We start from the raw sequence: 25425 nt of genomic DNA on the forward strand, positions 1-25425 counted from the left end.
ATCCAAGGCCATTGGTGATCTGAACCCTGTTTACTTTGACAGCCTCATTTCTTGTCAATTCCTCAAAATTCCTGTGTCCTAACTATATAAATTTACTTAGAATCCCTGAAACTCACCATGTTTGCCTCAGTGACTTGTGGTCTGTCTACCTGTAAAGTTGTTCTTCAACCCCCACATTAGTGGTAAATTTCTTCAAGGAGTCTGCCCTGATCTGATCTGTGAATGTCCAATAAAATTGGCAATTCCCTGTTCCATACTCTGTATGTATTCTTTTTTTTTTTTACAGTGTAAAATTTTTATATTTATAATTAGGCAGCTGGACTCAGTTTAGATGATTCCAATTTTGTTGGAAACATCTGAAGCATCATAGTCAGGAGGCAGTCGAACATTTGCCTTCTTCTTGCCATCAGGCCTGATCAAGGTGTTGAACTTGGCCACATCAATGTCATAGAGCTTCTTCATAGCCTGTTTGATCTGGTGCTTGTTGGTCTTGACATCCACAATGAACACCAGTGTATTATTGTCTTCTATCTTCTTCATGGCTGACTCGGTAGTCAGGGGGAATTTGATGATGGCATAGTGGTCAAGCTTGTTTCTCCTGGGTGCGCTCTTCTGAGGATAATTAGGCTGCCTCCGGAGCCTTAGTGTCTTTCGCAGTCGGAAAGTGGGTGACATGCAGATCTTTTTTTTGTGTGGTTGTGGATGCCTTTCAACACTGCTTTCTTTGCCTTCAAAGCCTTTGCTTTAGCTTCAGCTTTGGGAGGGGCTTCTGTATGTATTCTTATACATACATTTACAGTGCTGTCAATCTGCCTTATGCTTATTTTTTATATGCCTATTTCCTTTACTAGACTGGGTTTTCCTTAAATCTAAAGTCCATGTCTTTTCCTTTTAATATTCCCAGACCATAATATAATATCAGGTACATTGTTGGCACACCATAAATGCTTATTAAACACATGACCTTATAATAAAATATATATATGACATATATCCATATATATGAGGTGCCATTTTAAAGCCCATTGACTCGACTTAGGTACATGCATTTGTCTAGACCTGTTTGCTTGCATTGATGGATATCATGAAATTAGCAAGACCAACATAAACAGGCTTATCAGGCTCCATAGAACCAGCAGAAAAGAGAAATATAAAACACTTTAATGCAATAATATTATCAATGTGTTAAAGAGAGGCATTGATCATTTCTTTGAAAGTCTTTTCCCTTTACACTCTACACTTTGAAAGTCAAGTATGTCTAAGAAGAAGGGGGAAGGTTTTGCCTAGAGGAAGAATGTCAATGCTAAATATCGAGTCTCAAAGCTTATATTAATTAGTCCACAGTGAGACAATAATCTTGAAGGTCACAGTTTAGCAAAATAAATGTAAAGTTCTGAGTTTCTCCATTTATCATTATGCTCTTTTGATTGCCTCTTAAATTAGTTGTGTCTCTATTGTAAAAGGACCAGAACATTGTTGCATACTCATAGCAACAGAGATTGGGACATAGAGAGACAGTTTAAATAATCACAAGATGAAACATAGAGAATGGGTAAGGATATCAAAGAAGACAGATGAACTTAATCATATCATTTATCCATTCACTCAAATAGATGCCAGATATCAATGTTGGAGAAACACACAATGCCATATTCAAATGAAGCTTCCATACTTTCCAAGGGGCCAAAGAGCAAACAAGTGAAATAACCAATATTACTTCAGGTAGTAAGAAGTACTAGAAAATATTAAGCAACAATGGAAAGTGACAAGGTTGGTATTTTTAGTCAAAGAACAGAGTTCTGAATGAGATGAGGAAGAAAGCCTGCAGGTACCTGGGGGAAGAGAAAGGAATTCTGAATGATGGGCGGAGTAAGCAATACACATATCTGGAGGAAGTGCATTGCAAGCAGCAGGAACAGAGGCCCTGAGGAGGAGAGTTGATGAGCAAGATAAGGGGCCAGTATAGTTAGAGCAAAGTGAAAGAGGTGGAAGCAGAAGAGAAGTGGTAGAAAATAAATAAGGAGCAATAGTCAATGACCAGACCATGGTGGACATTGAAGGCCATGGCAAAGACTTGAAATTACTTCTCAGTAGAGCAGAAAGCCTTTGGAAGATAGGGGCAACAGGATTAGTTTTATATTTTTGATGGATTACTCTGAATAAGAGGCTATATACTGACCACCATCAGGCTAACAGTGGACAGAAAGAGATATTTTAAAAAGATGAAGCCAGTTCAATCTAGGAAGAGCTGCTGGGATTTGTTTTGGAATATATGTGGGATATAGCTGGAAAGTATAGGACTTGCTAATGGATTGAATGTGAAATGGATGAGAAAGATAAACTTCAAGATTAATCCCTCATTTTTTTTTTGTCCTAGGCAACTGGTTAAATGATAATGCCAGTTGAGTTGGAGAAGACAGGAGAGAAGCAAGGTAGGAAGGGGTATGTGTGTGGCAAGAATCGATAGCTATCATCTCAGGCAAAGTTGGTGTGAGATGACTTTACACTTCTAAGCAGACATCTAAATATATATAAAAGCCAAGTGATCGGAACAAGCAGAATGACCGGAATGACCGGAACAACCAGTTGCTAAGATACGCACTGTGGCCTGCAAACTGGCCTGATGGGGAACAGGGCCAGCCAGCCAACCTCCTGCAGCCACTCCCCCCAGCTGGCTGTGCCCCCGATCGCCCTCCCCCGATTGGCGGTGGGGCAGGCTGGCCAACCTCCTGTGTCCCCTTCCCCAGTCCAGCTTGGTCCCGATTGACCCCAATTGGGGCGGGCCAGCTGAACCCCACCCAATCACCAATCTCCCACTGGCCCTTCCCCCTGGACGGCAGGCCCCCATCACCCGATCAGCCCAGGCCCTGGGCTGGGACAGGGAACCAGGGATGGGTGGCGGCAGATGTGGCCCCTTTCCCGGGGGGTGAAGGGCCGGCTCCCCCCTCGGGGCCAGTGGCCAACCTTTCGCAGTCCTTCCCACCCCTTCCTTCCCTGGCCAGCAGGCCCTGTCCCAAACCCCCAGCCAGCAGGCCCTGGTGGCGGCTCGGTTTCAAGGGAAGGAGAAGCGGGGAGGGGCAGGGAACTGTGCGGTGGCAGGGCGCCAAGGGTGGCATTGGTGTCCAGTGTCTGTTCCTTCCGTGCCCAGCCCGGTGACCATTGCCTCCTCTCCCAATCCCAACGGGACCTTCGGGCCTGATTGGCCGGCCCCAATTGGCCCTGATTGTTGGCCAGGCCTAGAAACCCCCCCCCATGCACAACTTTTGTGCGCTGGGCCTCAAGCATATAATAAATCTTTTGCTAGGGCTGAAAATAAAAAGAATATAGACATATTCACCATATAGATGGCATAAAGCCATGAGCTTAGATTAAATCACCTACATTGTGAGAGTGTTTGGATAAAAGGAGTAGTCCAAGAACTGAGTCCTGGAGCACCAACATTCAGAGGCCAACAAAGGATGAGATCTAGAAAAAATAATGGAGAAAGCATAACCGTGGAGGATTTTAGGTGGCAAGGTGGTTTTACCAATTACTATACTGTATAAAGTGTTAATGAACAAAACTAATGAATTTCCTTCCTGCTAACCACAGAACTGAACAATATGATATTTAAAATATTGTGTGTGTGGGTGGGTGTGCACACACACACACCTCTTCAAAATAAAGATGGCAAAAAGCTTTTAAATTCTATCATCTCAATCAGGCAAAGGTTGGATGTGTACCAACCCAAAAATAAAAAAAAAGATGAAATTGATATCTTTATCCAACTTGTAGCTGAAGCTCAGTATCAGTGACATTTTTGTTTGTGATTACACCCATAGGATGTTTGTGCAGCAGCTCACATACGCATGTTTGAATAAATATGGTTTGAATAATGTAATAACATTTCCAAAATGGCCTACACTGTTTTGCCTAGCAGTTCCTTTATCTGTGAAATTAACTTCAAATTCTTTAATTTCATATTTGGAAACAGACACCAGCTGAATGCTCGCCCCACATGCAGCGATCTCCTTTTTAATAATGCAGGCTGATGTTCTCTGAAACAAAGATTAAAGAGTACAGTCAGAAACTTCCTAAATAACTTTGATGAGATTAGTTTAATTTCTTCCCCCAAAGCAAAGATAAACAGACATTAATTCTCAGTCATTTTATGTCCTTATGCATCTCAAACTTCTGTGTTCTTTTATCAAGAGCAAGGGCAGAGACAGTCCTTTATCTAACATCTCAAATGCGTCCTAGGCTCTCTTTTTGAGCATGGAACATTCAGAAAGTATAGCATGTTCTTCAGAAATAAAAAAAAAGCACCTGTCTTTTATTTCACCATTGTTGGTGGGGAAACAAAAAGTCTGAGATAATACTTTAGAAATTCTCCATGCCTAAGCATAAAAATGTTAAAAGAAATTACTGATAATGGAGTGACCTTCCCAAGAAGACCCAGGAGGCCATTCAAAAAGTTGTCCACAGAGTGAAGAGGGGAAAGGGCACACAAGTCTTCCTGCCAAAGGGCCTCATCCACTCCTGACATCAATGGAGGGACAGGTGTGACAGCCAGAGCCTTCTCAGGGCGACAAAACTTAATGCATTCTCGTCCTACATCATGGTAATTTACATCATCAATATTCCTCACTTAAACGTTTCTCGACACTCGATCACATCTCCTGAGAAGTAAGCTAGCGTTAATAATCCTATTTCAGTAACTAAAGAAAATATGGTTTAGCAGTCCCTAGAGAATTATACCCCAACTCAATTAAAGAGCTCAAAATATTACCCTGGTCCCCCTCTCTCCATGAATGATGCTGACACATCAGGACAGTATCTCCTCTCACATGTAAACAGACATTTTTGTTTCATTTTGTTTTGTTTCCTAACTTTTAAAGCACCTTATTTGGAATACTGGTTTTCGTATGGAGACCCAGTTGGGATCAGAATGTGGGGAGCTATTTCCTGTGGGCTCAGGGCGGATCTGAGGTCTCAGCTTTTGCTCTACTGCTCAGAGGCATCTGGCTACCCTCAAGTCACTTAATCTATAAAAGACAGACAGTAGCAATTTCTTACTGATTTTATGAGGATAAAATGAGACAATGGGTATATTTGAATATTTACTTACTAGTATATCCAACCTTGTTTCATTAATGATTTAAAACATTTTATTGCTTTATAAAATACAGAAGGTAACATAAATGTGTCCGAAGCCACCAATTTGGTCTCCTTTTAATAAACCATAGAGTCCAAGCAATTCAACAACCCATAGAATATATTTGTATCTACACTCATAGAAATAAACTTATAATCGCCAATCCTAAATATCTCCAGCATAAAACTCTGAGAACTCCACAATATTTCTTACAGTCAACCTCCATGCATTCCTTCAGGAAATAATGCTAATGACAAAACAAGAAGGCAAAGACAAGCATTGTTCCACTCACTTTTGCCTAGATGTGTGGCTTTATTAAGGCATGATATCTACCACGTGGAGGATTTCACTACCAATTTTAATCTGGAATGATGTCTGTGAAAAAACACACAAAAACACAAAAACACACACAACATTTATAAAGCAACTCTGAACTTGGAAAGGAGCAGGAAAGATCCAGGCCACTGAGCTCCATATCTTGCATGTTAAAGCAAAAGAGTCTGTGTAACAACAGCCAAGGCTGAAATTCAAACCATTACCAACAACAGGATGGATGCAGAAGAGAGCAGGGTCTTCAGTGACGTCTAAAGTACTAGACGTCGACTCTTTATCACATGGATTATGAGATGTTTCAGCAGGCTGGGACAGAGACTTTTATGAACCAACAAGAAAATACTTCAATATTTTGACAAGCAGAATGGCCATACTGCTGTGTACCAGCTACTTATTAGCTATGGGACAACTCAGTAAGAACAAAGTCTGGCTATGCCAGTGAGTTCCAAACTTCCAGGATAAATGTCACAAAAACCTGTAGGGATTTGGAAGGTATGCCACACCTTTTAGACAAAGAGTAAAAACATGGTAAAATTTTATTATTTTAATGTTAGTGAATTTTATACTTTTTATGACTCAAACTAGAGGCCCAATGCATGAAATTTGTGCAAGAGTAGGCCTTCCTTCCCCCTGGGACCTTGGGTTCCCTCTGGCTGCTGGCAGGCACCCAGGACCCGCGCTTCCCTTGCAGCCCTGGCTTCATCCGGAAGGACATCTGATCCAATTAGCATATTATGCTTTTATTATTATAGATGACTTTCCGTGTCTCAAGAAACTTTCCTCCCATCTGATCTCAAACTCTTTTCCTTCCTGTCCTCATCAAAGACTGAGCAAGTGGACCTGTTACACATGAGAAAAGATAAGTGCTTCGTAATGGTCTAAATTATTCTACTTCACCTTTTTCACTATGCTTGAGTGAAAAACACTTCCTTCTATGACCCAGACTCTAAATGAGCAATTTGACTTGGGTACACAAAAGCAATTTGACTTGCATACACAAAAGCAAAATTAGGACACGGGATGTAACAACAGTCACTGCAAATACTTTTTTGTTATGAGATCCACAGTTGATGCTTCATGAGTATCCAGCCAAGAGTACCTCTAATGATTGTCTTATAACTAAAATGAAAAAAGATGGGTCATTAAGAGATTATTAAAAAGTGATGGTTTTATCTGGAAAATCCACCAATTCTTAACTAGCTACCAACGTTTCCAGATACAAAGCAAAGACAAAAGTTACATCTGGAGGTTGGACACTGGGCACACTTGAAGAGACAGCATGGTGGAGAAAGAGTGCATCCCAAGTCTGCTACTTGCTGGGCAACCTTGAGCAAGTTACTTAACTTCCTGAGCTACTGTCTCTCAACTATAAAGTGGGGAGACTGCGACCATAAGGATTAGCTAGCATAGCACCTGCGATATGCTAGATCAGGGGTGGGCAAACTTTTTGACCCAAGGGCCACAATGGGTTCTTAAACTGGACCGGAGGGCCGGAACAAAAGCATGGATGGAGTGTTTGTGTGAACTAATATAAATTCAAAGTAAACATCATTACATAAAAGGGTACGGTCGTTTTTTTTTTTTAGTTTTATTCATTTCAAACAAGCCGGATCCAGCCCGCGGGCCGTAGTTTTCCCACGGCTGTGCTAGATGCAAGACAAATGATAGCAATATTTTAAAAATGGTATATGACAGATTGGAGACTGGGACAGCCACTAGGGACAGTGCCATCCCACCCACTGTGGCCAAATTAGTAAAACACACACACACACACACACACACACACACATATCCTATCTAATAATAGACAAACATGGTAATTAACCATACCTCTGCTACGCTTCCCCTTGGCTAATCAGGGTGATATGCAAATTAACTGCCAACCAAGATGGCGGCCAGCAGCCAGGCAGCTGAAGTGAACATGAGGCTTGGTTGCTCCAGTGATGGAGGAAGATAAGGTTCCCCACCTGCTGCAGCCCACCTCTGAGCTGCACTCTAAGGAACAATGTTGCAATTATTGAAGCTAAACAAACCCCAGATACCTGCTTCAGCCAGCCGGCCTCAGAGCTGGAGCTGCAACAAAGTTTCAATTACAGAAGGTAAATGAATCCCAGAATAATAAAAAAAATAAAAAAATCGAGAGACTGGGAGCTTCAGCTGCAGGCTTGGCCCGCCTGAAAACAGCCCTCAGCCCCTCATCCAGGCTGGCCAGGCACTGCAGTGGGGACCCCCACCCTAAAGGGGGTGCAAGCAGCCTAAAAACAGCCATCAGTCCCTCACCCAGGCTGGCCAGGCACCTAAGCGGGACCCCCACCCTGATCCGGGACACCATTCAGGGCAAACCAGCCAGCCCCCACCCATGCACCAGGCCTCTATCCTATATAGTAAAAGGGTAATATGCAAACTGACCCTAACAGCAGAAAGACTGGGAATGACTGGTCACTATGACACACACTGACCACCAGGGGGCAGACGCTCAATGCAGGAAGGAGCTCTGCTCAGCCAAAAGCCAGGCTGCTGGCTGCTGGTACAGCGGTGGTAGTGGGAGCCTCTCCTGCCTCCTCAGCAGTGCCAAGAATGTCCGACTGCAGCTTAGGTCTGCTTCCCGCTGGCAAGTGGACATCCCCTGAGGGCTGCCGGTCTGCCAGAGGGATGTCTGATTGCCAGCTTAGGCCCAATCCCCCAGGGAGCAGGCCTAAGCCAGCAAGTGGTCCTCCCCCGAGGGGTCCCAGACTGCGAGAGGGCACAGGTCAGGCTGAGGGACCTCCCCCCTCCCCCCCGAGTGCACAAATTTTTCTGCACCGGGCCTCTAGTAAAATTATAAGCATGGTTCCATCCTCACAAGCCCTTAAATCCAGTTGAGGAAGTAGAGCAAAAAACAATAAGCTAGTACATTTGCTCAGTGCTATATGAGTGGAGCAGACAATTATTTCAGGAGGTACTGAAAGAAAGAGATCCAAAGTGCCCTGGGATCATGGAGAAGACCCACAAGGAAGACTGTGCCAGACTTTATGGAAAGAAAAGCCTTTATTCAAGAGAGCGAGGGCAGAAGAGGGGGATGGCATACCAGGGACACCTGCCAATCTAACGAGTGATATTTGGTAGAGCCTCAAGTTCTCCTAAAGCCTCTGAGACATTTGACTCTAACTGACAAACCTTTGGTTATTTTTTATTATTTTAATGTTACCCTGGGGCACGTCTACCAACAGTTGATGTTCAGGGATTGCTGATCAAGTCTGTGCTACAAGGAAAAATAGCATAAGAGATATGTCCTCACCATAGAGAGATGCCTTTAACACGTATTTTGAGGAACTCCTCTTTTCATGGAACTTCAAGGATGCAGTGTCCACTCACAGGCTAGCTGTTCTACCAAAGACATGGAGATGCACAGAGGGGTGCCCAAAGGAGCCCAAGGCATCTGACAGGGTCGAAGCTCAAGCCCCGTTATTTCATGGCTAGACGGCCTCTGCCTGACCCTTTCGCACTTCAGTTTCATCCTTCATAAAGAGAATATAAACATCTGCCTACCTATAGGATTGTGTGCTGTAAGGGCAAATGTAAAGGTGAATAGAAATAAAAAAATATTAGTTACTAAATATGTCTCTTTTTCATCTTTAGTTAAGATCCTGATTTCTTCTTAAAAGATATTATTATTAGGAAATAGCATTTTGAGTTGCCTCTGATAAGAAAAGTATTTTTAAAACTCCTTTGGCAAAGAGGACATGCCTAAAAAGAACTATTTTGCAGGCCTAGAAGTTGCAGCACCATCCAAATAAGGCAAATGAGGCAATACAGGGCACAGTTCCAAAGACTGAAAGGAGAAATGCTGACTAGTTTTATTGACAGCAATTACCAGTTGATGATTGTTTTATGTATTTATAATTGAGCCACATATGTCATTTTCTGCTAAGTAATGTGACTCCTTTCTTTTCTAAAAACAATCTAAAAATGAATCAATGGGTATTTATGCATCACTTACCATAAGATGTAACTTCTAATTTCAAGAGAGTACAATCAAAGGGGAATGAAAATTAGCAAACATTAAACAAGGAGCAATTCTGGACAAAGACTAACTAAGTGACAAATTGTATATTGAGATAAATTCAATGACAATAATACAGCCAATGAAGCATATTTGAGGGGGGAAAGCCATTGTCCATTTCAAATACCTAAGTGAAGGTGTTCAGGAAGGAAATGAGGATTTAGGAACTGGGAGAACATGAGGAACCAAAGATCTGGAAGGGTAAAGAGAAGAAAACGTTCGCATTCACAGTAAAATTAGACATTGATGAAAGAAAACATTAAGGTATGTTATTGAAACTCTATTTCCAAAAACTTTAAGGGTAGTGGCATTCAAAACACCTCCCCACATGCTCTGTGGGAGCTGAATAATAGAGGAAGAAGCAAAGAACCCCCAAGAGGAAACAGAAATGAAATCTGAGACTTGGATAAACATAAGCAGAAAATCACTGACTTATTTGTTTGATTAAGTTTCCCATTTCATCCCTTTTCAATGGAGAGATATGTTCATTACAATATGCAGCTAATTTTCTCGCCTTTAACTTAATGTACTAAAACAGTTTTACATACAAAATTTCATTTGTCAAATGCCAAACATCTGCACCCTTGATCACAGCCCTTCTATTAAGACCCTGGATTTTCAGGTACCATATGTCACAGTATTTCTTTCAGTGCAATCTTTGTCTATGCACATCCAGGTGTGTGTGTGTGTGTGTGTGTGTGTGTGTGTGTGTGTGTACACACATCACACATGTGAGCCCCCACACATGAGTGCACAAAAAAGAAAATGACATCTGGTGCTTAGAAAAAGAAAAGGCGAAAAGGACCAGGAGGAAAGGCAATGAGATTTGTGTGAACATAAACTAAGCCACACACAACCACTCACAGTTACAGAGTGTGATACCCTGTGGAGTCACAATGTATGGCTTGTATAATAAATGTATAAAACAGAGAAAAGGAGGTAAGAGTAAAGGAGATTTTAAAGGGATGTTTTAATGTATAATCATTCTATAAATAAACATTTAAGTAGCAAGGCATAAGGGAATTAGGTATGATGTATATGCTTCAAACAAAAATAAACTCTAGATAATGGTTTTCACCAAATATATAAGCCATCCCTCCCTCACCTGACTTAGTCCACACACCCAGATGTTCCCCCAGGATCTCCCTGGCTTTCCCCGTCCCTATTAATTTCGATTCCCAGCATGTGTGCCTCATCCTATTAATGAGAGCTTATTTTTTTCTCTAAATTTAAATGAAACAACCTCACAAAGAACAATGAGCCTGGAGTCAGGGGACCCAAGTGATGGCCACAGCTTTTCTTCTAATTAGTCAGGCAACCTAGTCCCACTTACTGTGCACCTGCCTTATGGAAGGCAAGAGCCTCTCCTCCCCAGGTGTCACGCTCTGATCTGAAGTGTGAAGAGCTGAAGGCTGCTCTCTCTCAGGCTCCATAAACTCCCACAGAGAAGGGGGTGCAAGTCAATGGTGCTACTTCCACTCCTCACCTATCCCCACAAACTCCATATCGAAAGAGACTGAAGGATAAAGCCAAGAAAAGCGTCAGCATGTGTAAAAGATTATGGCTGAACTTCACATACGTATGAACAAAGGTAAACCAATCCCCAAGTCTTGGTTCAAAACCTGCTTTGTGCTCAGAATTACTCTGGGCACGTGGAGACTTTTTAAAGCTTAAGATATGGCCCTAACTGGTTTGGCTCAGGGGATAGAGTGTTGGCCTGCAGACTGAAGGGTCCCAGGTTCGATTCCGGTCAAGGGCATGTACCTTGGTTGTGGGCACATCCCCAGTAGGAGGTGTGCAGGAGGCAGCTGATCAATGTTTCTTTCTCATTGATGTTTCTACCTCTCTATCCCTCTCCCTTCGTTCTGTAAAAAATCAATAAAATATATGAGAAAAAAATAAAATAAGTAAAGCTTAAGATATGTTTCTTGTTCTCATAGAACTTACCACCTGTCCTTATATGACTTACTATCTAGTTAGAAGAACACCCCAATATACATGAAAAAAGAGAACAAGGAAAGACTCACACTTAAGTGATGAAAACTAGGGTAACCTAGAAACTGGAAAACGTTATGGCATGTAAAGCTAATGAACACTTCATAGAGGAAGTAAGATTCCGCTCATTCAACAAATATTTACTGAGAGCACACTCTGTGTCAGGTGCAGAAATAGGCATAGTTCCTCCTCTCATGGAGCTTAATAGTCATTAATAGGAGGGGTCATGCTACTATCTACACTAATAAAAGACAAAGATGCTAATTGACCGTACCTTTGCTATGACCAAGCCATGCCCACCAGCCAATCAGAGTGACTATATGCAAATTAACCCAACCAAGATGGCGGCCGGCAGCCATGGAGCTGGAGCAAGCAGGAGGCTTGGTTGCCCTGGCGATGGAGGAAGCCAAGCTTCCCGCCTGCCCTGGCAGGCTGTGGCCACCCCAAAAGGCAACAAAGTTTCAATCATAGAAGCTAAATAAATCCCAGACACCTGCTTCCAGCCAGCCTCCACTGGGAGCTTGGGTGGCTGGGGGCTGTGGCCACCCTGCAAACAGCCATCAGCCCCTCACCCAGGCTGGCCAGGACCCCAGCAGGGACCCCCACCCTGAAGGGGGTGTGGCCAGTCTGAAAACAGCCCTCGGCCCCTCACCCAGGCTGGCCAGGCACCCAAGCGGGACCGCCACCCTGATCTGGGACACCATTCAGGGCAAACCAGCCGGCCCCCACCCATGCACCAGGCCTCTATCCTATATAATAAAAGGGTAATATGCAAATTGACCCTAACAGCAGAGCGACTGGGAATCACTGGTCACTATGACACACACTGACCACCAGGGGGCAGACGGTCAATGCAGGAGCTGCCCCCTGGTGGTCAGTGTGCTCCCACAGGGGGAGCTCTGCTCAGCCACAAGCCAGGCTGACAGCTGCCAGTACAGTGGTGGTGGTGGGAGCCTCTCCTGCCTCCTCGGCAGTGCTAAGGATGTCTGACTGCAGCTTAGGCCTGCTCCCCGCTGGCAAGTGGACATCCCCTGAGGGCTCCTGGGCTGCCAGAGGGATGTCTGACTGCCAGGTTAGGACCAATCCTCCAGGGAGCAGGCCTAAGCCAGCAGGTGGTCATTCCCCGAGGGGTCCTAGGCTGCGAGAGGGCACAGTCCGGGCTGAGGGGCCCTCCTGAGTGCACAAATTTTGGTGCACTGGGCCTCTAATGTCAGACATAAAAGGGGGAGGGAATCTAGTAAGGAAATTCAAAGGGAACTTTCCAGAAGTGACACTCACGCTAAAATCTAGACGAAAAGGCATTAACCACGTTGAAGAGAATAGGCAAAGAATATAGCAAGCAGGGGTATAGCATGTGCAAAGGCCCTCTGGCAAATAGGTGCTTAGAAGGTCCTAGGAACTGCAAAAGAGCCATGTGGCTATCCACTGGTTTGGCTCAGTGGATAGAACCTCTCGGCCTGAGGACTGAAGGGTCCCAGGTTTGATTCTGGTCAAGGGCATGTACCTTGGTTGTGGGCACATCCCCAGTAGGGAGTGTGCAGGAGGCAGCTGATCAGTGTTTCTAACTTTCTATTCCTTCCCCTTCCTCTTTGTAATATATATATATATATATAATATATATATATATATATATATATTTTAATATATATATTTTGTAATATATATATTTTGTAATATATATATATAATATATATATAATATATATATATATATTACATATTTAAAAATCTATGTGGCTTGTGTGCAAAGAGCAAGGAGTGCACGATGATGTGTCAGAAGAAGTCAAGACCAGGCATGCTGGGCCCTGTAGGCCATGTCAGCAGTTTCACTTTGAAATAAATTCTTTAAATGCACATTCCTGGTGACTATGTGGGGAAAGGAATAGAGCAAGATAAGAATGGACATGGATAGATATTGTAAACATCAACTTCAACAGACCAGATGAGAAGTGATAACATGCTGGACTAGGGTGGTGGCGGTGGAGATGGAAGAGGTAAGGATGACCAAATTTGCTGATGGATAAGATATTAAGACAAGGAAGTGACCAAGAATAACTCTAGGTTTCTGATTTGCATAAATGAATGAATGATTGTGCCATTAACTGAGAAGGGAACACATGAAGAGCTGTTTTGAGGACAGGATGGTAAGTGCAAAATGCTCTTGAGTGTTAGATAAGATGAGGACTTTGAGCTTAAAAACATGAAGATTACCAGAGACCTTAGCAATCTGAGGTGGAGTGAGAGGTCAGGTGACAGATGATTGTACACTTAGAGAAGAGCTGAAGATCAAGAAGTAAAGACAATAGAGTAAAAGTATACGTCCACCCTCACTCACCTGTTAGCATCTTCATAGTTCCTATGTTATGTCCATCAGTACAACACATAAGAACAAACATACACTCAAAACACACACACAACTCACATCACTTACTAGAAATTGGTGCAACCTTGCCTAAATAGTTAAAAAGATTGAAAAATGGCTAAATTCAATTTCTGTAACCTGAAATAAAACAGAGTATAAAATGACTTACTTATTTTATTCACTTGTGCTCTCTCTATCTCTAACTCCCTATTTCCCCCTCTCCTGTTTTTTTTAATTAAATCTTTATTGTTCAGATTATTACAGTTGTCCCTGTTTTTCCCCCCATAGCTCCCCTGCACCCGTTTCCCACCCCACCCTCCACCCTCACCGCCCCCCAATGTCCTCATCCATAGGTGCACGATGTTTGTTCAATCTCTTCCCGCATCCCGTACACCCCTTTCCCCATCAAGAATAGTCAGCCCACTCCCTTTCTATGCCCCTGATTCTATTATAATCACCAGTTTATTCTGTTCATCAGATTATTTATTCACTTGATTTTTAGATTTACTTGTTGATAGATGTGTATTTGTTGTTCATAGTTTGTATCTTTACCTTTTTCTTCTTCCTCTTCTTAAAGGATCTTTTCAGCATTTCATATAATCCAGTTGGTAGCTGTTTAGTGGTGATGAACTCCTTTAGCTTTTTCTTATCTGTGAAGCTCTTTATCTGACCTTCAATTCTGAATGATAGCTTTGCTGGATAAAGTAGTCTTGATTGTAGGTTCTTGGTATTCATCACTTTGAATATTTCTTGCAACTCCTTTCTGGCCTGCAAAGTTTCTATTGAGAATTCAGCTGACAGTCATATGGGTACTCCCTTGTAGGTAACTGACTGGTTTTCTCTTGCTGCTTTTAAGATTCTCTCTTTGTCTTTTGCTCTTGGCATTTTAACTATGATGTGTCTTGGTGTGGTCCTCTTTGGATTCCTTTTGTTTGGGGTTCTCTGCGCTTCCTGGACTTGTAAGTCTCTTTCTTTCACCAGGTAGGGGAAGTTTTCTGTCATTATTTCTTCAAATAGGTTTTCAATATCTTGCTCTCTCTCTCTTCTTCTGGCATCCCTATAATTTCGATGTTGGTACACTTGAAGCTGTCCCACAGGCTCCTTACACTATCTTCGTATTTTTGGATTCTTTTTTCATTTTGTTTTTCCGGTTGGGTGTTTTTTGTTTCTTCGTATTTCAAATCTTTGACTTGATTCTTGTGATCCTCTAGTCTGCTGTTGGGAGTCGTATAATATTCTTTATTTCAGTCAGTGTATGCTTAATTTCTAGTTGGTCCTTTATCACAACCTTGAGGGTCTCATTAGATTTCTTGAGGGTCTCATTAAGTTTATCAGCGGTTTCTAGAAAATTCTTGAAAAACCTTATAACTGTGGTTTTGAATTCTATACCCAGTAGTTTGCTTCCCTCCATTTCTGTCATTTGTGTCCTGTTTCTTTGTCTCCACATTTTTTATGCTTTGCTGTGTCGATAGAGTGGCTTTCTGTGCTAGGTGTCCTATAGGGCCCAGTGGCTCTGCCTCCCCAATTACCTGAGGTGGACACTCTTGGTGCACCCCCTTGTGGGCTTGGCGCACAGTCTTATTGTAGTTAAGCCTTGATTGTTGTAGGTAACACTGGGAGGGATTGACCTCCAGGCCAATTGGCTGTGATAATCAGCTGTGTCTGCAGTGGGAGAAGTTCTATACTGGAGACATCCCTCCGGGGCAAGACTTGCTTCAATGGGGCTTTGGTGCTCACTGAGTCTGCCCCCTGAGTGTGTCCTTTATGGATCTGAGGAGCTATAATCTGGATGGTCCCACTCTGACCACTGGGCACACCCACACCGACTCCTGGATCTCTAAGGAGGTGCTAATCTAGCCTCTACCTGAGGCTACCCAGCAGGAGCCAGCTGTGAAGCAATGCAAGTTGCCCTGGGGCCTTGGGGAAGCTGCAGTTTGTTAGGTAATTATCAGATTGCAAAGGGCCAGGCCTTTCATATGCAAAAGCTTCCGCACATAGCTTGGGTGGGGCGGGGTCCCAGGGGATCAACAGGGCAGAGCAAGCAGTTATGGCTGTTCTCAGACGAGATTGGGCGCGTTCAGGGTGGTATGGCCGTAGACAATGGCTGCTCTCAGTCCTGCCCTCAGAGGCCCTGCTTCTCAGTGTCCCAGCAATCACTGCAAGCACCTTTGAGAGAAAGCTACCCTCGAGTTTCGACTGATGCCAGACAGTCCAATTTCTCCCCTATTAGTCTGGGTCCCCAGAGACTCGCCCGGAACTGGAGCTCAGAGCCCAAGACTATCTCCTAATTGAAAACGACAACCGTGCCCTCAGCCGCCGGCCCTCTCTGCATGCACCTCTGTACCTTTGTATTTTACTCCCGCACCGCACCTCCTCTGAGTCTCGGTATGCTTTTCTCTTTCCTTCTAGTTGTAGAATTTCCACTCAGCCAGCCTTCCTATGGTGCTGGATGATGTCCGTTCTATCTTTTAGTTGTATTTTTGAAGTTGTTGTGGGAGGCAGCAATTTACGGTGTTTACCTATGCTGCCATCTTGGTTTCTCCCTCCCCCTCTCCTCTTATTCCTTTCTCTGTTACTGTCTGTAAATATCTTATTTCTATTGGCAACTAATGCATCTTTGTAAGTATCAACTCAAGAAATATACCTGTATCTTCTACTAATGGGAAGTCATTCATGACACACTTTTTTTTTTTAATCCTCAGCTGAGGATATTTTTTTAAATTAATTTTTAGAGAGAGTGGAAGGGAAGAAGGGAGGGGGAGAGAAAGAGAGAAACATTGATGTGACACATAGATCAGTTGCCTCCTGCAAGAGCCCTGACCCAGAGCCAGGGATCGAACCTGCAACTTGGGTATGTGCCCTGGACTGGGAATCGAACCTGAGACCCTTTGGTGCTCCAGCCAATGCTCTATCTATTGAGCAACACCAGCCAGGGCATGAAACACTCTTCACACACCTTCCGGCTTGGTTTTCACTCCAGCACCTGAGGCTGTGCGACCCTTTCTGGTACTCATCACCCTCATCACCCACCTGTCTGCATCCACTAAACTGCACACATACCAGCAACAGAGGCTGTCCCTCTGAGGAAGGTTCTTCCTCCCATAAAACTTCACTTACATCCCTTAGCGTACAGATTAATTGTTGACAATCGCCTGGCCTAGAGAACTACACTTTTATTTTTCTCTCCTTGCTGTTTACAGCCACATCATTCTTGTTCAGTTTGTCCCAAACACTTTAGAATTATTACCAATCTTTCTTTTCAGGATGTTAACCCACATAAGTCTGGACACCAGAATCCTATATAATAAATGGCTAATATGCAAATTGTCCCCACTAAGTTCCACTGAATGAGAGTTAGACATGCACTGGCCACCAGGAGGTGGCGTGGAACATGGAGGGCGTCAGCAACCCAGTGCTGGCAGCAGGCGGCAGTGGACATCCTGCCAGCCCCAGTGGGCTCCAATGAGAGTGGGACCATGGTGAGATGGTGGAGCAGGTGAGTGGGTGGCGCCAGGCCAAGGCAGTTGCAAGCAAGGGCCCCAATTGCCCCACTGGTCACCCCACAGATTGGTCCTGATCAACAGCCAGGCCTAGGGACCCTACCTGTGAAGGATTTTGTACACCGGGGCTCTAGTACCATAAATAAGAGTTTTCTAAATATCTTGCATATTGTGATTCTCTTTATTATGATATGTATTCCAACTTGATGAGAGACACAGCCACTCCCCCTGAAAAACTGGGTCAAAAATCCCGGAGAAGTCTGGAGCTGACCTAACATTGCCAGAGGGATTCCTGACTTCTCATCTATGGCTATAATAAGGTCGAATCTGCTTGTTAATCACAGAGACTATATTAGCATGTTCTTGTTCTGCTTTTCTAAATTCTAGGTTTCTGTTTATCAGCACAAACCTTTTGATAAGAAAAGTCAAAAACTCTGTCCTCAAAGAGATGAGGATATAAATATATAAACTAACCAATGACTCAATAAGTCTACCCAGAGGTAGGAACTGTGCTCCAGGCTCTTACTAAATACCTCATTCTGTCCCCTTCATTGGTTTTGGAGCAATGGAGACATCATCCAGTTAAGAGAAGATAGGGAGTGCAATGTGATTTGAGGACTATCAGGAAAGTATTTTTTCTAAATTGATTTTAGAGAGAGAGAGGAAAGGAGAAAGAGAAGAGAGAAAGAGAGAGAGAGAGAGAGAGAGAGAGAGAGAGAGAGAGAGAGAGAGAGAGAGAGAGAAGAGAGAGAGAAAGAGATTTGGTTGTTCTACTTATTTGTGCAATCATTTGGTTGATTCTTGTATATGCCCTGACTAGGGATTGAACTTAAAACCTTGGTGCATTAGAATGATGCTCTAACCAATTGAGCAACCCAGCCAGAGTGGAACATCTTATTGCTAAAAAAATTCTTCTTCCATTTATTGGTTGCATCTGAGGTTCCATCATGCTCTCTTTGAAAGATTTTATCACTATTACAATGCAAACTAACTCATTTTGCCGGGCATCGTGAGTGAAGAATTTAACAGCAGACTTTGCTAGGTCAAAAGGCTCTCACCTCCCAGAGGAAGCAAGATGGGACCGTCTGACATAGAAAGGAAGAGAGGAAGCAAGAGGCTGAAAGTGAAAAACAATGTGAGCCTCGCCCAATCTGACCAGCCCTCCTGAAGTTCCTTGGCAATCAAACCTCGCTTTAGCAGCAATCCACAGATTGCAATCCACAGATCTGCCAGCGCTGTGTCGCTGACACCCTCCACGGTCCACGCCGCCTCCTGAACAGCCATGGGCTCAGCACTGAGCTTGATCCTCTGGGGAGGAGAGGGTGGGCCGGATTCACCTTTAGTTTGCTTGGGAGCTACAGTATATGTGGGAGCTATAATGTACACACGAAGCAATTTTAAACCACGGATGACCACACCACATTTTCTCAATGGTAATCCTAGGGAGCTGGCTTCTTAACCTAAGGAACTTTAGTAAATAGAGCCTCCTTCTTTCATATCTGCCCTTTCCTGAAACCTATTACCTTGGAGCTCATTGAAATGATTATGAACTATGCTGCATTTCAGAAAGTCCACCTCAGAGTGTTTAAATTCATAACTGAAAGGATGACACTGACACTTATATTTTTAAGAAGTCCTTTTGCAACCTGTGTCCTGACATCGGAGAGCCTGAGGGAGGCAGAAGAATGCCCCCAGCCCACAAGGTGTCCCCGTCCTAAGCCTCGGAGTCTGTGAATGTTTAGTTACCTTACACAGCACAAAGGGCACTGCAGCTGTCAGGATGGTGAGATGGAGATTATTCTGGATTATCAAGGTGGGGCCATTCCAATCAGGAGTCCTTAAGCGCAGACACTTTGCTGGATGGGTTCGAGAGGTGAGAGGGAAGAAGGGAGAGAGACCAGAAACATTATGGGTGCTGGACTGTTGGTGCTGGACTTGAAGATAAAGGAAGAAGGCAGCGCCTGGCAGTGGGGAGACCCCGGAGCCTCGAGGAAGGAATGCAGTCTTCCTTGATTTTAGCCCAGAGAGACCCAGGGCAGACTTGCAACCTACAGATCAGTAAGATAACAAATCTGTTCATTTTAAGCCATTGAGTCTGGGATCAAGTTTGTATAACATCCATAGAAAAATAACTTGTTTTTCTTTATATTTTGTCCAGTGTAAAATGCCCAAACTGTCTTTTCATTTTTCTTTTAAATTGTTGCAAAAATTAAAAGCCAAATAGTAGACATAGATCTTTAAAGAAAAAAAGCTGAGTAGGAAGAAATAACATTTAAACATGTTCTTCAGTGCACTTGCTTTCCCTAAACCTTACAGGATCCAGTCAATCAGAAAATAAGCCAGAAACCTAATCTAGTTTAGCAGTTTCACGGCATCCCCAGGTAATCACAGGCAATCTTTCAGATTGATCATAATATGCAACTAGTTGAGTTATAGAGACACATATATTTTCAGTTCTTTGGCAAATCTAAAAACTCCCTTAGAAAAATACAGTAATAAAATATTCTCAAAGTCAGGCTGCAGATCTCCAACTGCTAGGCACGTTAATGAGATGCATAGCTGGGGACTTAACATGCATCTCAAGCGCTGGCTCTGCATAAGAAACACAGTTGATTTGGATCTCATCACCTTATCCATTTTTTACAGAAACATCTATCAGCAAAGAGAAGACACGCCATGTATTAAAAGTTTCCACATCCACCCTTAGCTATCAGAAATAGGACAGCAGCCCATGTATTAGAGTTTGCAAACCTTATAAAACATTTTTCAAGTAACATATTTAATCAGTCAAACACTGATTATATTTGGTACACTCAAAATACTGAAGCCCCACCACACAAAATGATTTGTCAACACACTAGGCATAGCCCTTTAAAAGAAATTACTTTGGGGTTTATATATTAGATGGGTACAAAAAATGAGCTTCAAGCTCACATAACAGGAAATCATCTGGTGGACATGAACATAAAACAAATTTTAGCCTCATATAATATTAAATAATTAGAAATTACTTCTATGCAACAAAGAATAAAAATGCCAAAATTAATATTTATATATATTTTTAAAGAAAAGCAGAAAAGGGACAAAACATGTCCAAAGCAACTTTCTACATTCAAATTTTGGCTACACTACATATTACATAGTATGTATTTTGGGAAACTTTCTGAACTTCTTTTTTTTTTTTAATATATTTTATTGATTTTTTACAGAGAGGAAGGGAGAGAGATAGAGAGTTAGAAACATCGATGAGAGAGAACCATCGACCAGCTGCCTCCTGCACATCCCCCACCGGGGACATGCCCGCAACCCAGGTACATGCCCTTGACCGGAATCGAACCCGGGACCCCTCAGTCCGCAGGCCGACGCTCTATCCACTGAGCCAAACCGGTCTCGGCTCTGAACTTCTTTTATAAAAAAAGAAAAATAATATAAAGGGAGCCACTTTAAAATGGAGTCAGAACCGCCATCCCAAAGAACTGCTGTGCAGATCTAATGCCTCAAACCTTTAGAATGCTGAAACAGGGCAAATTAACCTTTGGGTGGGTCTAAAGCAACACTGTATCCCAAACAACTGTTTGCAAACATAACAAGAAAGAAGGTATTATGAGTACCCACTGATGGCTCCCAGACTGAAAATTAAAAACATTGAATTAGCATCACTATGTTAGCTTATCTGCACCAATAGATGCTTTCCTTCTTCTGATGTAATTGTTCTCTTGCCTTTCTTATAAATACCCCTTGCCTTTATCTCCTAAAGGAAACACCATCTGGGCTTCTGCCTGAATCAGTGCTTCCTGAATAACTACTGCTTTTGGTAGCAAATAAATGCTTATTGCCTCTCATTGGCCTTTTATTTTTAGTTTAATACTTTTCACATCAGTTTCCTCATATGTCACAGCATTTTACAATTCTGCATTTAATACAGCACTTAAAGTTTGGATCTGCTCTCTACTCCTCTCTCAATCTACTTTTTCTCTGCCACGCCTCCCCACCAGAAGTCTAGCCCTTATGTGATAAAGACAGCCCCAGAGTATTCCTATGAGAAACCTTCTCATTTATATTGTGTCATCAAAATGCAAAAAAGGATTGGTTAACTGCACTGTGGTTAACAGCAGCAGCACAATGATAAAAATCTATATTCCTATCTTCTCTGACACCCTGGAGCAGGAGTGAGGTGGACAGTGTTCTGACGTTAGAGAGGACCCCATGAAACAATCCCTATGGCATCATCAGGCTAAATAGAGCTGAAAGTGACACCTAATCCTGACTGTTCCCTCTCATGTGGTTCTGTTTTCACCTCTGGCCCCTCCTTTTCCTCCACAGGTCCAACACACACACACACACACACACACACACACACACACACACGTAAAACAGTATTTTTCTTTGTTTTCTTTCTCTAAAACACACACACACAAAATACTGAGCTCAGCACATTGTTATGAAGAATAAAGGAGATGGTAGCTGCAAAAAGTTCACCCAATGCCTGAGCCACAGTATGCATTTAACACAGCTTGAGAATTATTTTCATCAATATGACCATAATCATCATTGCAGAAATAACTACCACAAAATCTGCCAGAGAATCTAGTCAATAGATCAATGTTCATCAGATCTATTGCTTTCCATGTGTTTGTCAATTTCCTATACCAATAGAGACAATTCAAAAGAAGGATCTTACTCAGACAGTCTTTCTTAATTCAGTAAAGAATCACAGAGGAATCCCTTTGGGATAGAAATCTTAAAAGCAAGTACACATTGACAGATTACAAACCCTGAGAAAAGGAGGAGAAAAATCAGGAAGACAATAGAAGACTTTAGGAAAAAAAAAAAAAGATGATTACCCATGTAATAAATTGGCTAAAATGAGAACTTTGTGAATGGTAAAGAGCAAATGGAATGTAATGAAAAGTAAAAATTAGGCCAGGCTTTACAAAAAAAAAGTACATGTATGTAGATTTAAGTTTCAAAAATTCAAAAGAAAGTTACTGGGAAAAGACAGAAGACCTTATAAAGCAGAGAGACATGGGAGGAAAGGTAAACTGATCATTGTAAGGAGGCAAGCTTGTATTTTCAACTATATGTTTAAAAGAAGTCTGCTGGGACTGCTGTAATTGAGAGAGCAAAAAGCTCATAGGCATAAACAATTAAAATGCCAATAAATAAGTACCTATCAATAATAAACATTAAATGTAAATGGATTAAATGCTCCAATCAAAAGGCATAGGGTAGCTGAATGGTTATGAAAACATGGCCCATATATATGCTTTCTACAAGAGACCAACTTCAGAACAAGAGACTCACACAGGATAAGAGTGAAGGGATGGACAAAAATTTTCCATGCAAATGGGAAATGAAAAAAAAGCTGGGGTAGTAATACTCATATCTGACAAAATAGACTTCAAAATGAAGGCCATTATAAGAGACAATAAATATCCTTACATAATTCTAAAGGAATTGATCCAACAAGAGGATATAACCCTTGTAAACATATCTGCACCCAATATAGGAGCACCTAAATATATAAAAAAACTTCTGGAGGACTTTAAGGGAGAGATCAACAGCAATAAGGTTATAGTAGGTGACTTTAACACCTCACTGACTTCACTGGATAGATCTTCCAGACAAAAAATTAACAAGGAAACAGTGACTCTAAAGGACATATTGGATCGTATAGATTTAGTTGACATTTATAGAACATTTCACACCAAAGCTGCAGAATATACATTCTTCTTAAGTGCACATGGGTGATTCTCAAAGATAGACCACATGTTAGGTCACAAAACAAGTCTCTACAAGTTCAAGAAGACTGAAATCTTATCAAGCATCTTCTAATATCACAACAGAATGAAATTATAAATCAACTAGAGTAAAGATACTCAAAACATTCAAATACATGGAGGCTAAATAGCATGTTATTAAAAAATGAATGGGTTACCAATGAGATCAAGAAAGAAGTAAAAGACTTCCTAGAAACAAATGAAAATGAACACACAACCCAAAATCCCTGGGGCACAGCAAAAGCAGTCTTGAGAGGGAAGTTCATAGTACTTCAGGCCTACCTCAAAAAGCTAATAATAATAATAATAATAATAATAATAATAATAATAAATAACTATTCAACCTTACCACTTAAAGAATTAGAAATAGAATAACATGAAAAATCCAGGGTATATAGAATGAAGGAAATAATAAATTTAGAGCAGAAATAAATGACATAAAAACTAAAAAAACGAATAAACAAAAGATCAATGAAACCAAGAGCTGGTTCTTTGAAAAGATAAACAAGATTGATGTACCTTTAGCTAGACTCATCAAGAAACAAAGAGAGAGAACCCAAATAAATAAAATCAGGAACAAAAGCAGTGAACTAACAACTGACACCATAGCAATACAAAGGATTGTAAGAAAATACTATGAGTAACTATATGCCAACAAGCTGGACAACGTGGATGAAATAGATAAATTCCTAGAAAAATACAGTCTTCCAAAACTGGATCAGGAAGAATCAGAAAATCTGAATAGACAAGCCAAAAACACTTGATGAAATTGAAACAGTAGTCAAAAAACTCCCAGCAAACAAAAAACAAAAGCCCTGGTCCAGATAACCTCATAGGGGAGTTTTATCAAACATTAAAAGAACTAATACCTATCCCCCTCAAATTATGAAAGAGAGAGAGAGAGAGAGAGAGAGAGAGAGAGAGAGAGAGAGAGAGAGAGAAACACTTCCAAGTTCTTTTGATGAGGCCAGCATTATCCTATTTCTAAAAACAGATAAAGACACTACAAAGAAAGAGAATTACAGGCCAATATCACGGATGAACTTAAATGCTAAAATACTCAACAAAATCGGCTTCAGTAATATATTAAAAAGATCATACACCATGACCAAGTGGGATTTATTCCAGGGATGCAAGGCTGGTACAATAATCTCAAATAAAAAAAACATGATGTATCAGATAAAATATTGAAAGACAAAAATCACATGAGTATATCAATAGACACAAAAAAAGCATTCAACAAAACCCAACACCCATTTTTGATAAAAACTCTCAGCAGAGTGGGAATGAAGGGACTATACCTCAACAGAAGTAGATCCAAGCCATTATACTCAATTAATATTTGACAAAGGAGGCAAGAGCATACACTGGAGTCAAGACAGTCTCTTCAGTAAATGGTGTTGGGAAAATTAGAGAGATATGTGCAAAAAAAAAAAAAATGAAACTAGACCACCAGCTTACACCATACACAAGAATTAACTCAAAATGGATAAAAGACTTAAATATAAGTTGTCAAACCATAAAAATCCCAGAAGAAACCATAAGCAGCAAAATCCCAGACATCTCTCATAGCAATATGTTTGCAGATACATCTCCTAAGGCAAAGGAAACTAAGGAGAAAATAAATAAATGGGACTACATTAAAATAAAAAGCTTCTGCACAGCAAAAGAAACCATCAACAAAAGAACAAGATAGCCCACTGCATGGGAGAACATATTTGGCAATGATACATCTGGTAAAGGTTTAATATCCAAAATATATAAGGAACTCATACAACTTTACAAAAGGAAGACAAACAATCCAATTAAAAAATGGGCAAAGGACCTAAGTAGACACTTCACCAAAGTGGACATACAGATGGCCAAGAGACATATGAAAAAATGCTCAAACTCACTGACCATCAGAGAAGCATATTAAAACCACCTGTCAGAATGGTTACCATCAACAAATCAACCAATGTCAAGGATGTGGAGAAAAGGGAAACCTAGTACACTTCTGGTGGGAATGCAGACTGATGGAAAACAGTATGGAGTTTCCTCAAAAAATTAAATATGGAACTGCCATTTGATCCAGTGGCCCCACTTCTAGGAATATATCCTAAGAGACCCGAAACACCAATCAGAAAGAATGTATGCACTCCTATGTACCTACCAGTACAATTTACAATAGCTAAAATCTGGAAATAGCCCAAGTGCCCATCAGTAGATGAGTAGATAAAAGAGCTGTGGTACATTTATACTGTGGAATACTATGCAGCTGAAAAAAGAGGGATCTCTTAC

At 41.7% G+C, this 25425-nt stretch overlaps 1 pseudogene across 1 annotated transcript; it reads right to left on the reverse strand.

The window, feature by feature from the left end:
• Window positions 1-327: 327 nt before the first annotated feature.
• Window positions 328-18649, reverse strand: LOC308522508 (large ribosomal subunit protein uL23-like; annotated as a pseudogene). The gene is made up of 2 exons: window positions 18553-18649; window positions 328-769 (listed from the first exon to the last, which is right to left on the reverse strand). The product of its transcript is annotated as a large ribosomal subunit protein uL23-like (transcript).
• Between the last annotated feature and the right edge of the window lie 6776 nt (window positions 18650-25425).

The sequence above is a fragment of the Myotis nattereri genome (assembly GCF_964212035.1).
Source record: "Myotis nattereri genome assembly, chromosome: 7".
Taxonomy (NCBI): Eukaryota; Metazoa; Chordata; class Mammalia; order Chiroptera; family Vespertilionidae; genus Myotis; species Myotis nattereri.